Source organism: Nomascus leucogenys, unplaced genomic scaffold, assembly GCF_006542625.1.
Source record: "Nomascus leucogenys isolate Asia unplaced genomic scaffold, Asia_NLE_v1 000904F_72622_qpd_obj, whole genome shotgun sequence".
NCBI classification, from domain to species: domain Eukaryota; kingdom Metazoa; phylum Chordata; class Mammalia; order Primates; family Hylobatidae; genus Nomascus; species Nomascus leucogenys.
This window is the reverse complement of record NW_022096687.1, coordinates 62,135-71,709: the sequence shown is the minus strand read 5'-3', so window position 1 is coordinate 71,709 and position 9,575 is coordinate 62,135. Positions and strand designations below refer to the sequence as shown.

The 9,575-nt window shown below is 47.1% G+C and overlaps 1 pseudogene; it reads left to right on the top strand.

Moving 5' to 3' along the window:
* Positions 1-4,889: 4,889 nt before the first annotated feature.
* Positions 4,890-9,575, top strand: part of LOC115834018 — a 45,758-nt pseudogene continuing 41,072 nt past the window's right edge.

The window sequence follows — 9,575 nt, the reverse complement described above, 5'->3', positions numbered from 1 at the left end:
GTTGGGATAGGCCACAATTTGTTTATCTGTTTGTCTGTTGATGGACATTTGGGTTACTGCCTAATTATCCTTAATCCACATGATGTGCTCTGATGTTTTGCATCCTATTTCATTTTTTAAAAAATTGCTACTCATGACCCAATGGTTGATATCACAACCCACTGATGAAGAACTCTCAGTTTGATATAGATGTTAATTGAAATAATGGAGGATGAAATTATGTAGAAGAAGAAATCAAAAGGACTTTCCAGGCCGGGCACGGTGGCTCACGCCTGTAATCCCAGCACTTTGGGAGGCTGAGGCGGGTAGATCACCTAAGGTCAGGAGTTCGAGACCAGCCTGACCAATATGGTGAAACCCCGTCTCTACTAAAAATACAAAAATTAGCTGGGCATGGTGGCATGTGCCTTTAATCCCAGCTACTCAGGAGTCTGAGGCAGGAAAATCGTTTGAACCTGGGAGGTAGAGGTTGCACTGAGTCAAGATCATGCCACTGCCCTCCAGCCTGGGCAACAGAGCAAGACTCTGTCTCAAAAAAAAAAAAAAAAAAAAAAAAAGGGCTTGCCAGCTGAGTGCTGAGGAAATCCAACAATTAAACATTGGTGGAGGAGGAAGAAACCCCAAAAGACATTGAGAAGGAACAGGCAGAAAGGGAAGGTGACGATCCGGAGAATTTGACATTGTGGGAAGCATGGAAAGTCCAGTTTTCAAGAAGAAAGTGATCATCTGGTTCTAGGGCTGCTGAGAGGTCAGGTGTGATGGACTGAGATGGTTTTAGTGAGACTTGTTTGGTGGAGGGAAAAAGCCGAAGCTAGATTGAGATGAGTTGGTGGTGCTTGTGTGATCAGAAAATTGAGACCATTAGGTGTAACCAGAAGGGGATGTGGATGAAGATAAGGAGTTTTTATTTGCTTGTTTTTTGATCATAAGAATGTTTAACAAACACTAAAAGGCAAGTATAACCAGAATTTTACAGATGAGGAAACTAATATACCAAGAGGTTAAGTAACTTGCTCAAGTAGTTTTCACTTATACAGCTTAAAAAAAAAAAAAAAAGTCCAGTTCTACTGTAGCCACAGTCTGAATCTAACCAATGGACTATACTATCCACAAGGGAAAAAGCTGGCCCAGACATATCCAATTTTTTGTACCTTTGAGTTAAAAGTCTACAGTTGAGGCTGGGCCCGGTGTCTCACGCCTGTAATCCCAGCACTTTGGGAGGCCGAGGTGGGTGGAATCACCTGAGGTCAGGAGTTGGAGACTAGCCTGTCCAACTAGTGAAACCCCATCTCTACTAAAAATACAAAAATTAGCCAGGCTTGGTGGAACGCAACTGTAATCCCAGCTACTCAGGAGGCTGAGGCAGGAGAATTGCTTGAACCCGGGAGGTGGAGCTTGCAGTGGGCAGAGATGGTGCCACTGCACTCCAGCCTGGCGACAGAGAGAGACTCCATCTCAAAAAAAAAAAGAGAAGTGTTTGAGGCCTGTAATCCAAACACTTTGGGAGGCCGAGGCAGGAGGATCACTTGAGGTTGGGAGTTTGAGACCAGCCTGGCCAACATGGTAAAACCCCGTCTCTATTAAAAATACAATGTGTGCGATGGTGCACGCCTGTAGTTGCAGCTACTCGGGGAGGCTGAGGCAGGAGAATCGCTTGAACCAGGGAGGCGGAGGTTGCAGTGAGCCGAGATTGCACCACTACACTTCAGCCCAGACAACAGAGTGAGACTCGTCTGGAAAAAAAAAAAAAGAAAGAAAAAGAAAGGTCTGTTAGCAGCACATAAAGCCATATGTCAGTAGAGCTTAAACCTCCCCACAATTGATGGCTTCATGCTCCAAACTGTACAATATTCTGCTTATCTCTCTTCACTAGTCCATAGAATGTTGCATTATAACTTATCAGTTTTCCTATCTGTGCATCCACAAGCCAAAGGGTTTCAACTTTTTTTTTTTTTCTGGGGATGGGGGGAATCACAGACTTGAGTATATAATGAAGACAATGGATGTTTTCCCCAGAAAAATGCACTCACTCACACACAAAATTTTGAGTATAGTTTCAGAGACCTCCATCTGCATCCCAAAGTAAAAACTTCTACCCAAAATAGTGTTTTTCTTCAGGGCAGAGAGCTTGTCTTTGTTGTGTGTGTTCAGGGCAGAGAGCTTGTCTTTGTTGTGTGTGTGTGTGTGTGTGTGTGTGTGTGTGTGTGTGTAGATGGAGTCTTGCTCTTGTCGTCCAGGCTGGAATGCAGTGGTGCAATCTTGGCTCACTGCAACCTCCGCCTCCCAGGTTGAAGCGATTCTGCTGCCTCAGCCTCCCGAGTAGCTGGGATTACAGGTGCACGCCACCACACCCGCTAATTTTTCTATTTTTAGTACAGATGGGGGGTTTGACCATGTTGGCCATACTGTTCTCGAACTCCTGACCTCAGGTGATCCGCCCACTTCGGCCTCCCAAAGTGCTGGGATTACAGGCATGAGCCGCCGCACCCAGCCTTTTTAAAATTTTTAAATTTTTTATTTTATTTTGTTTTTGAGACAGAGTCTCGCTTTGTCGCCCAGGCTGGAGTGCAGTGGTGCGATCTCTGATCACTGCAAGCTCTGCCTCCCAGGTTCACGCCATTCTCCTGCCTCAGCCTCCAGAATAGCTGGGATTACAGGCGCCCACCACCATGCCAGGCTAATTTCTTTTTGTATTTTTGGTACAAAAATTTGTACCAAATTTATTTATTTTTGGTTAGCCAGGATGGTCTCAATCTCCTGACCTCATGATCCGCCCGCCTCGGCCTGCCAAAGTGCTGGGATTACAGGCGTGAGCCACCGCGCCCGGCCCAGCCTCTTATTTGTATTTTTATTGTTTTTTGAGATGGAGTCTCGCCTTATTGCCCAGGCTGGAGTGCAGTGGCGCAATCTCAGCTCACTGCAACCTCTGCCCCCCGGGTTCAAGTGATTCCCCTGCCTCAGCCTCCCAGGTAGCTGGGATTACAGGTGTTTGCCACCACGCCCAGCTAATTTTTTGTATTTTTAGTAGAGACAGAGTTTCACTATGTTGGCCAGGCTGGTCTTGAACCAGCCTCTTATTCTTTTACATACTATTTCCAGCACAACTGTCCAAGATGGCAGTCAATAAATGTTTGGCTAAATATAATAAATAATCCAGTTGATTATTTCCACTTTTTCATGTTGGGTTTTCAAAGTCTACTTTTCAAACAGTAAGGTTAACTTTTCTCTCTAGTATTTGTTTTGTAGAATCTATTATACTTTGTAATGTAATCCACAGAAACTTGGAGGTGACTTTAAAATTTACTAGTTTTGAATGATACCCATGCTGAGGTGCTCAGAGGTGAAATGTACTAACATATATCGATGGATGGATATATAGATGTGTATGTGATAAAGCAAATATAGGGAAAATTAACTGTAGAATCTAGGTAGTGGGTACATGGTTGTTCACTGTACAATTGTTTAAACTTTTCTACGTTTGAAAAATTTCATAACACGTTGGAAAAGTGACTTGTTTTGCTCAAGCGGGGGTACATTCAATCTTCAATTCTTGAAAGACATAAATCTATCATTCCTTCTGTTTGGAAAGCTCTTTAGAGAGTCAGAATATTCCCACAGTACAGTCTAAACCAGCACACAAGGGTTTTTTGGTAGAAAATAATTTCATTAACATAACCAGGCAATTTACCAAATACAACGTAGATAGCTCAAAACATGGAGTTACTGCGCTGAAAATGTGACCTTGTTTACACAGATTGCGGGAGGAAGAGTATAAAACAGGAGAGAAAAGGAGTAAGATTGTGGTTGTAGCGTCATCGCAGAGGTGAAGTGTTCCATTGATTGCAACTGTGGTAGTCTATATCAGTTTCCCACATTAAGGTCGGAGGAATCTAAGCAAATGAACGCCCTCCCCATTCGTTTGAAACACATTGCAGTAAAATTGCAAAAGTGGCCGGGCGTGGTAGCTCACGCCCTTAATCCCAGCACTTGGGGATGCTGAGACCGGAAGATCGCCTGAGGCCAGGGGTTTGAAGCCAGCTTGGGTAACATAGTGAGACACCCCCACCTTCTGTATTAAAATGAGATTTTAATTTTTTTTCTCTTCAGTTCATCGGTTAACAAGACAAAAAAATTAATAAAAAATTAACTTTTTAAAACATTTAAAGTAAAGTAGGAGTGGAAGCAGTATGTGGACTCATGGGGCTTGGGTCTGAATCCTACCTAGATCGGCACTGTGAAATGGGGATAATGATCTCCTAGAGCTGCTGAAATAGGAAAATGGAAGAGCAGCAGCTGATGTATTAATATTATCATTATTACTATTACCCACTACCTGACAAGTCATAATTGTGACATGAAGGAGGCTGGACCAGTTGTTTCAACAATTTTTTCCGTCTAGAATTCGGCGGTAAGGTCTGAGACAACACCTCAGCTTAGATCAGCGCCTTCTCTGAACAGCATTCACCCAAGTAGCCCCGAACCCCAAAACCCCCAAGTCCACGGGCGCCGAGGACGCTGCGAGTCCTGCGCATGCGCAAGGTTGCTCGCTCGCTCGCCGCCTCCCTGGCGAATGGCCTGTTCCATTCTCGAGGGATGCCAGCGGGAGGTGAGGCGGGAGACTTGGAATCCTGGGCCCGGAAGTGAAGGTGCGTCACTAGTATTTCCAGCCTTTCACTCCATGAATAGTACTTTGTGATTATTATACTTCTACCTTGATGATTGCAACAGGCTGCTGGAAAGAGTTTGGTGAACAATCCACTGGGCATCCTCCCCGCTTCACCTGCGCACGTTAGGGAGGGCCAGGTACGGAAGCCCAGAGGGCTCCGCCCACCGCCACGGGGCCCCGCCCCGCCTCGCCCCGCCGCCCCTCAACCCTCAAGTTCTCCAGCCCCGGGCGCCGCCAGGCACTTCCTCCTCCTCTCCGCCCCGCCGGCCGCGGGCGCGGGGGACGTCAGCGCTGCCAGCGTGGAAAGAGCGGCGGGGCGCGGGAGGAGGAAGTAGAGCCCGGGACCGCCGGGCCACCACCGGCCGCCTCAGCCATGGACGCGTCCCTGGAGAAGGTCCGTACCGGGAGGGGGCGATGGGGATGGTGCTGCGGCCCGGGGCTCCCGCCTCCGAGGCGACTGTTTCCCAGTCTCGAGCTGCCATTGTGACCCGGACAGGGGGACGCGGGCTGACGGGCCCCGCCTGAGGAGGGCGGCTGGGGCCCGGGCGCGTCACGGGGCCGGGTGTCTCTCGGGTCCCCGTGAGCCGAAGAGGCTGGGCGGGGTTCCGTGGAGGCTGCGAGACGCCCGGAGCCCAGGACTGGGACCGCGGGGCGGTTTTTATATTTTTAGGAGAGACGGGGTTTCACCATGTTGGCTAGGATGGTCTCGATCTCTTGACCTTGTGATCTGCCTGCCTTGGCCTCCCAAAGTGCTGGGATTACAGGCCCAGTTTCTTTTAACTGCCAAACAGGGATGATATAATACTTTTATCTATCTTGTGAGGCGAGGATGAAGATCAAATAAGGTAGTTTGTGTAAAGCACTTAGAACCGAGCTAGCTATTAATAGTAGAGAATCTTGGCAGGTACTACTGATGATTACTGCAGTAGACCACAAGCTCCATACAGGCAGGGGTCATTTCGTTTGTTTAGATTTGTATGCAGGGTGCTTGGCACAAGGGTTGTGCTCAGGAAATACTTGTTGGATGAATGAATGAAGTGGAGATAATAGTAATACCATGTTTATAGAATTCCATGAGGATATAAAATAATGCAAGTATGTAAGCTCTTGTAGAGTGTCTAGCACATAGTAGGTGGTCAATAAATATTCAGTGACTGAATGAGTACAGTGGGGACAATAGTAATACCCGCTCATGAGGTTGTCGTGTAGTACCTTGTAGAATGCCTAGCACATAGTAGGGGCTCAGAAAATATTTGTTGAATGAATGAGTGAAGTAGGGATGACGTTAACACCAGCTCCTAGGGTTGTTGCGGGGATAGAAGATAAGACAGGTCTATAGCATGTTGTATTGTGGTTGCACATGGTAGACACTCCGTTGATCGAAACTGGAAGAGCTGCCATGAGTTTCTTTCTCCTGGGATTAGGAGAGGGTCCTTTTGGGGTGCAGAATGGTGTGGAGCTGACGCTAGTCCTCTGGAAGGAAGAGTGAGCAGCTGACTACTTGCTAAGCTCTGACCTGGATGAAAAGTCGAATCGTTCCTTTCTCTCTTCCTCCCAAACCTGTGCTTCTTTCCACTAGAATCCTTGCCCGGAGTCCAGCGCCTCCTTCCTGTCCAGGATCACCTTCTGGTGGATCACAGGGTAAGGCCGGGCCCCCCAGACCTCAGGGAGGTGGTGGGGAATGAATGAATGAATGAACGAAGGAACGAACATGCTCAGCTCCCCCCTCCCCGACTTCTCTCTCCTTTGCTCTTCTGCAGAGTTGTCTCGAATCTGCCTGTGCTGGCCATGTGGTCTCAGAGACACCAACTCTGTCCGGCAGTTCCGTGAACTTGAATGTGATAAACACATGAGCCGTGAGCAGCTTACACCTCTGCAGAAGGCTTTGTCTGGGACAGCCATATGCTGGACTGCTCTTGCTTTAGCTTCAGATTTGGGTTTTTAAAATATTAGGTATAGTTATTATTGACATTGTCCCCCTCCTGTCCCCCACTCCTTAGAAAAATAATACTGCCTCACCATAGGAAGTGTGGGTTAAAAAACCACATGTGCAGATCAGCAGTATAGGAGACATCCAGAGGCAACCAGTATCACCATTTTAGTATGCCTCCTTCTGGTCTTCTTTCTGTTTTTTGAGACGGAGTCTCGCTCTGTCAATCTCAGCTCACTACAGCCTCCACCTCCCAGGTTCAAGCGATTCTCCTGCCTCAGCCTCCCAGGTAACTGGGATTATAGGCATGCACCACCATGCCCGGCTACTTTTTGTATTTTTGGTAGAGACAGAGTTTTGGCATGTTGGCCAGGCTTGTCTTGAAACTCCTGACCACAGGTGATCCACCCGCATCGACCTCCCAAAGTGCCAGGATTACAAGTGTGAGCCACCATGCCCAGCTACCTTCAGGTCCTCTTTTTGTATATCTTTTTCTGCCCATTGTTAACATCTTAGTGGGGATTGTTTGAAGAATCTTTTTTTGCCCCTAATATGCATCATCTTTTTTTTTTTTTTTTTTTTTGAGACAGGCTTTTGCTGTGTCGCTGAGGCTGGAGTGCAGCGGCACAATTGTAGCTTACTGCAGTCCCAGTCTGCTGGGCTTAGGTGATGCTCCTGCCTCAGCCTCCTGAGTAGCTGGGACTACAGGCGTGTTCCCCCATGCCCAGCAGATTTTTGTACTTTCTGTAGAGGTGGGGTTTCATCATGTTGCCCAGGCTGGTCTCCAGCTTCTGAGCTCAAGTGATCCTCCCGCCTCAGCCTCCCGGAGTGCTGGGATTACAGGCGTGAGCCACCATGCCTGGTCTCATCCTTGTCTTAATGACAAACATTGTTTTAAAAAATTAGATGTTTTAAATAATTCCTTCAAGTTACTATTAAAAAGCATCACTGGGACAGTGCATGCTAATAACATTCATTCTTGTTTTGGAAAATTGTGCTCTAGTTACATAAGAGCATGTCCCGGATTGGAAGGGGATACCTCCAGTTTTTTGGGGTAAAGGCATATAGAGCCTATATGTTAACTTTTTTTTTTTTTTTGAGATGGAGTCTTGCTCTGTCGTCCAGGGTGGAGTGCAGTGGCAGGATCTCAGCTCACTGCAACCTCCGCCTCCTGGATTCAAGAGATTCTCCTGTCTCAGCCTCCTGAGTAGCTGGGATTACAGGGACCTGCCACCATGTCCAGCTAAGTTTTGTATTTTTAGTAGAGATGGGGTTTCACTATGTTGTCCAGGCTGGTCTCAAACTCCTGACCTCAGATGATCCACCCACCTCAGCCTCCCAAGGTGCTGGGATTACAGATGTGAGCCACTGTGCCAGGCCTTTAACTGTTTAAATGGTTCAGAAAAAGATGATGTGTTTGCATGTGTGTGCATGTCAATGGATACAGAGAGAGAATGATACTGCAGACGTGGCAACGTGTTAACAATGGTGAGTTGAGTGAATTCTTAGTATGATTTGAGTAATTTTTCTATAAGTTTGAAATTGTTTTAGAACAAAAGATGAAAGTATTTTACCTTTTATTATAAAAGTGTTTAGTCTGCTGGGCGCGGTGGCTCATGCCTGTAATGTTAGCACTTTCAGAGGCCGAGGTGGGTGGATCACCTGAGGTCAGGAGTTCGAGACCAGCCTGGCCTACATGGTGAAACCCTGTCTCCACTAACAATACAAAAATTAGCCAGGCAGCACATGCCTGTAATCCCAGCTACTTGGGAGGGTGAGGCAGGAGAATCGTTTGGATCCAGGAGGCAGAGGTTGCAGTGCGCCGAGATGGCACCATTACACTCCAGCCTGGATGGAGTCACATAGAAAGATTAATATAATAAAATTCAATAAGCTCATCACCCAGATTTCATGCTTACTAATGCTTTGTCATGTCAGCCTTTTTTTTTTTTTATTTTTTCCTTCAACCTATTTTTTTTTTTTCTTTTTATAGGGTCTGACTCTGTTGCCCAGGCTGGACTGCAGTGACATAATCACAGCTCTCTGCAGCCTCCACCTCCTGGCCTTAGCGGTCCTCCCACCTCAGCCTCCCGAGTAGCTGGGACTGCAGGTGCGAGCCATCATGACTGGCTAATTTTTTTATTTTTACTTTTTGTAGAGAGAGTCTCCCTATGTTGCCCAGGCTGGTCTTGAACTCCAGGGCTCACAAAGTCCTCCAACTTCGGCCTCCCAAAGTCCTAGGCAACATAGGGAGACTCTGTCTCTACAAAAATAAAAAATAAAAAAAATTAGCCAGTCATAATGGCTTTCACCCAAAGTCCCAGCTACTCGGGAGGCTGAGGTGGGAGGATTGCTCTAGACTGGGAGCTGGAGGCTGCAGGGAGCTGCAATCGCGCCACTGTACTCCATCCTGGGTGACACAGCGAGACCCTGTCTCCAAATAAATAATGAATGAATAATAAAAAATAAATTAGAGCCATCCTGATATTTTGCTCCTAAATCATTTTTTTCCCTAAGTCTTTTGTATGCACCACTAAAAAAAAAAAAAAAAAGCCATTTTTCCTGCATGACCCGACAGAATGAGCTGTAATTAGCTTGTAATATGTGCAAATGTGCATCCACATTCTGACTTCCTCAGCTGCGTGGCTGCCTTTGTTTGCAGCAGGAAGCTGTGCTGCAGAGGTGAGCAGCATCAGCAGGTGTGTGAAGTGAGTGAGCCCCGTCCTCCTCCTCCTCCTCTCATTGACTCTCATTGCCTAACCCCCTTGTGTCTTGGCCCTAGGTTGATTGTCCGGGGCTACCGCCAGCCCCTGGAGGGCAGCGACCTCTGGTCCTTAAACAAGGAGGACACGTCGGAACAAGTCGTGCCTGTTTTGGTAAAGAACTGGAAGAAGGAATGTGCCAAGACTAGGAAGTAAGTGTGAGTTTCCTTGTCCTCCAGGATGCCCCAGTCACCTCCTTTCCACTACTGTGGCCTGA